We start from the raw sequence: 5654 nt of genomic DNA, 5'->3' as shown, positions 1-5654 counted from the left end.
ATATGTGTTTTTGCAGGTGGTATATTTAAGGGTTTTATTTACGTATAAATTTATTGTATATATTAAATAATATTATTATTGTTGGATTTTATTATTATGTAATATTGTGCATTCACATTATTGTTGTTATATTGTGGCTGTAGTTCAGTGGCGAGAATTCTAGGCTATTGCCGGTAAGTGATTTTGTATTATTTAGCATGTATTTTAATTGATGTTGTATTATTTAACGATTTGTATTGTTTTAATATTATTTTACATTTTGTTTTATATGTTAGTATTTATGTTTTTTAAGGTTAGGTTTATCATGTTAATACGGTTTAATTTTTCTTGTAGTTTATTTGCGTTATTTAAATTCGTTCACGGTTTTGGTTATGATTGTTTATTATTTAAATCATTTCATATTTTATGTGTAGGTTTGTTTAGGATTTTGGTAGTTTTCACGTTTTTAGAAGGTTGATAATTTTATGTTAAGTATTGTTTTAGGGTTTGAGTTATTTGCTTATTATTATTAGTCTTATTATTGCACATTAATTTTCGTCCACATCATTGCATATCAATTTCTAGTATTTTCATATTATTGAACGCTCCTTGATAAAACTAAATTTATTTCCATATTTATTTTTAGGATTCCCCTCTTGTGGCATATTGATTTCTCTAGAGTTTGTATATATTACCTATTAGATTCATAGCTTGAATTGTTTCCATAATTAATTTCTTTCCCTTACATGTTTATAAAAGTACATAATTTCTAGGATTTAATTTGTTTCCACATTGTCATTGTATATTAATGGTAAGACTTCGATTGTTTCCATAACTATTATAGTATACATCCTATATTTATTCTAGGGATTAATTGTCTCCATAATGACTATTGTATATACCGTTATTTATCTTAGGAATTAATTGTTTCCCTATGTGCATATATTGAGGTTTTGATTACTTATAAGTGAGTATCATTATATTTATAGAATGTTGATATCTTACTATATGCTTGTGTATTATTATTATTATTATTACGTGTAGTATGTCATTATTAGTATTACTGTTATTAGTATTATTATTAGTGTTATTATTGTTATCGTTATTGTTATAAGTTTAGTATTATATTATCATTCCTATTTTTGTGTGTATATCATACTATCTATTAGGTGGGTTTATTATTAGGATATGCCATTAGGTATTATAGCAATTTATTATTATATCCCTGTTATTATCCACACATATTAGGGTAATTTAATTTCTTAGGTTATTATCTTATTAATATATATTAAAACCTCCCACACTAGTATTTTCCTATAAAAATTTTATATATATAATTTCAAAATGTTGGGAGTGTATTTTCTTAATTTTTTCCCTATGATTTAATTGCAAGGGGTATTAGCCTTTGGGCATCACGTACCCTAAGCTCTGAGGGAATATATGTATATATTTATTTATTTTCCTATGTATTTATAAATTCATAAAAAGGAGTAATGTAAAGATTTATTAGATTAACTTAGGGATAATTTTAAATTAATTAGGTGCCGTTCTTAAGAACGGGCGCGTAGGGGGTGCTCGTACCTTCCCCTCGCGTAACCGAACTCCCGACCCCAACTCTGGTAATGTAGACCGATTCTACCCCTAACGGGGTAGTGATCATGTGTTCTAACCGCACTAAAGGTTAGTGGCGACTCCTACACCATATTTTTCCTGAAAATATTAAAATAATTTTAATTTCGCCGCCCGAGGGCACACGCGCTCCCGGGACGCCGCGACAGCTTGGCGACTCCGCTGGGGATCTTAGAGAGTCGAGCCATTAATTAATTGAAAATTATCCAAAGTTTAAATTTAATAAATCTTTTAATTACTCCTTATTTTGTAAATATAGTAATTCATAAATAACCTTGATTAATTGTAAATATTTTACTTCCATAATTTGTAAATAACCTTAATTAATTAAAAATATTTTGTTTCCTAATTTTTTGAATATTCATTGTAGATATATATATATATATATATTTTCCAAATATTCTGAAAAAGCATATTAATTGTAAGATATTTTGAATAAGTATATTAATTATAGATATTTTTTATACTAATCGTAAATACTTTGTTTCCTTTTTTCTTTTGTTTTCAAATTTTTTGAATGAACATATTAATTGCATATATTGTGTTTCCTTATCTTTTGAATGAATATATATTGTAGATATTTTGTTTCCATATTGTTCATAACATGTGAATGAATGTGGGGATAGCAGGATTAGGTTAAAAAATTGAATTCACACACTTTCACGCTCTATACCCGAGCTTTCCTTACTAGGACTAGATAGGAGTGTAATAGCGTCAGTCCCTTCGTGGCAGAGCTTGATGGGACCCGCGAACCACTCCACTCAGTGCGGGTTTTATCCGGACCCCTATGGGGGAGGATGAAATTCCAAACTGGGAACCTTTTATCAATAGGGTTAGAGCCTACCCACACATACTTGTCTATAGTCTTCCCTAACTAGGATAGAGCCATGAAGAACCCTGTATATACATACCTACCCTGGGTTGGGACATCCTTATCCCCATACTGTCTATGTTGTATATATTGTGAAATACTTTGTATTATATCATGCATTTGACATACATTTAGACATACATAACTACTTAGCCAGTATTCAGAAAAAGCCCAGTAATGAGACAAAGGCCCATCCTTTCAAAATGAAGCACTTGGCCCAACTATTTTAAAATATGGGTCGGCCCAACCTTTTTCAAATAACTCGGGCCCAATTTTTTTGAGAAATAACAAGTATAGGCCCAACCCTTTCCTAAGTAAAATTTGGCCCAGACCTAATTTTCCAAAAGGGGTCAAACCCAGTTTTCAAAAATGGTCTTTGGCCCTATTACCCTAAAAATGTAGGCCAACATTTTTCTAAGCAAATCTAAGCCCAAGTCCTTTTAAAATTAGGGTCTGATCCCATCATGAAATATATGAAGCCCCATATTTTTAATATACTTGAGGCCCAAGTGCACGCTAAAGTCCACAAGCCCGTATTGAACAAATCCAGTGGGTTGGCTAACTTGGGTCAACCCCAACCTCAGAATCATAATTTGACCCTTATAGAATCTGAGGCACATGGGACCCGTCATCAAGGAAAAGAATGATTGAGGGAAGAATTGAATTGAAATTGTTGGCCCATCAATGATTGTTTTAAAATCTCTCATTAGTGGGGCTTTCCTAGAATGCTGACAAAGTAGTTAGTTAGGTTACATTGCATCCATGCATTCATGATTTCACACATAATCATGCACGATAGGTCACATGCATGGTCATATCTCTATTTGTATGTGTAATTGCACTAGGTACATTCATGCACAAACATTCATTGCATCCATGCATTCATGCGTAATTTCACCACATAATCATGCACGATAGGTCACATGCATGTTCATATCTCTATTTGTATGGTGTAATTGTACTAGTTACGTCCATGCACAAACATTTACTACATTCTCATGGTCATGCATTAGATACTCACACATTCATGCCTTACACTAATCATGCCATTCAGTTCTAAAAAGGGAAAGTTTTGGTTTGCAGTGCTCTAGCCACAGAATTCGTCTGAGCAAGCAACATTGAGGCTGTCACGCATCAATACAATACCAGGAGAAGGGCAAAAGAAATGAGTGAACAATTGGAAGGTTAGAGTCCTGGGCATAGAACAAGGACAGGAAGAATTGATTGAAAAAAAGTAGAGCAAAATTATGGAATTGTTGATGAACAAGGAAAAGGGTACAAAATGATGCTGAACAGATATAGACCTACTCATCCTCCAGGGTTCTCCCTAAATCATGAACAAACATCAACTCCACCGCCGGGCATCACTGGGGGATCCAATGCCAAATATGCCTCCATTTATCTCCGACTGTGCCAGCACAGGGGTTTCCAGTGGCAGGAACTTCCCCCTTAGCAACTCCTGATATGGGGAAAATAGATCTGAGTCTGAGCGTCGTTTGTGACGTATTGGAAGAGCGCTTGAAAGCAATTGAAGGGTATAATACATTTGACTCCGTTGACCCTAATGACCTTTGCCTAGTATCAAAGGTCACTCTGCCGCCAAAATTCAAGGTGCCGGATTTTGAAAAATTCGATGGGACCCACTGTCCTCGGACCACCTACGCATGTATTGCCAAAAAATGGCTGCACATACCGAGAGATGAGGGTGATGATGCATTGCTTTCAAGATAGGTTTGACTGGAGCAGCTATCAGCTGGTACATTCAGCAGGATCGAGCTCGAATTCGTACTTGGAAAGATTTGGCAAATTCCTTCATAGCTCAAGTACCAGCCCACGTGATAGAAATGGCACCTGATCGCATGACCTTATAAAGCATGCAAATGAAACCTAATGAAACATTCAGAGAATATGCATATAGATGGAGGGACATGTCCATCCAAGTATGCCCTCAGTGGAAGATAGGGAGACTATCTCCCTATTCGTGAATACATTGAAAGATCCCTACTTCGGGTATCTCCTTGGGGCAACCCCACATGACTTTATGGATATTGTTGCTACTGGAGAGAGAATTGAAACGGCCATCAAAGTCGAAAGAACCAAAAGTGGTGATGCAGAGAGGAAGACAGGAAACTGACCCAAGTAAGAGGAAGAAAGACGAGGAAGCACAGATGATTCAGGGGCATCATTACCAAGGGGTAAAACCAGGTGGACAAATAAGAATTTTTGCTTACAAGCCCAAGTCATCAGTAGTGCATTCAGGTGCGCAACCCCCAAGCAGTTTCCTTCGGACCCTAAGCCTATTTCAAGGCAGCTGAATGTTCAGGACACGGGAGGGAGCCCCCCTAATGGAAAGAAAAGAGAAAAGAAGTTCTACCTATTCCGATGACTTATGCAGAATTGTTCCCTTAATTGTAGAATTCAAATCGTTGCACCAATACCAGGATTGTTACTACAATCCCCCTTCTCCCAGGGTGGTACGACCAAATGCTCGATGCGAGTATCATTCTATGGCAATAGGTCATTCAATCGAGAAATGTTGCATTTCAAGCATAAAGTACAAACCTTAAGAGGATTTGGGTCTGTTGGCAATTGATTGTGGAGGAGCCTGTTGCTGCAACATTAAAAGAATATTTTGAAGTTCAGATCAGTCAAAGAAGTACAACAAGTTTTGAGCCAGAGATATTCCGCCTATAGTCTAAATAAATGGGTTTACTTTTTGACCATGAAAACAAAGAAATACAAGTGGCAAGCTTTGATTGTTCGCCCCCTTCAAGGATGCTTTTATTTTCTTTTGTTTTCTTCTTTTCTTCTTTCTTTTGTTGCAATTTATTAAAAGTTTTGTCTCCGAAATTTCCTTTTCTACTTCAAAGAAATGAAATTATGCATTTTCGTATATCACTTGATCGAGAGTTCAAATGTCCAAAATTTTTGTTTACCTCGTGTTTCTTGCTAAGATAAGGAAGATAAAATACCAGTATTCATGAACCAAAAGCAGGGTGTTAGTTATGAAAAATTCAAGCTACAAGACGAAAAATATAAAGGACGATGAAAACAATGTTCGTCACGCGAGGAGTTCATAATATGCGAAGAAGTGCTGTGGAAAGCCTCAGTCTAAACTATATGGGTTTCATGAATTCTCATGTCGCCGCTTAATAAAGTGTTTGATCGCAGTAGA

Source organism: Malania oleifera, chromosome 8 (genome assembly GCF_029873635.1).
Source record: "Malania oleifera isolate guangnan ecotype guangnan chromosome 8, ASM2987363v1, whole genome shotgun sequence".
In the NCBI taxonomy this organism is placed as follows: Eukaryota; Viridiplantae; Streptophyta; class Magnoliopsida; order Santalales; family Ximeniaceae; genus Malania; species Malania oleifera.
The sequence above is the reverse complement of the archived record's forward strand: the minus strand, read 5'-3'. Positions refer to the sequence as shown.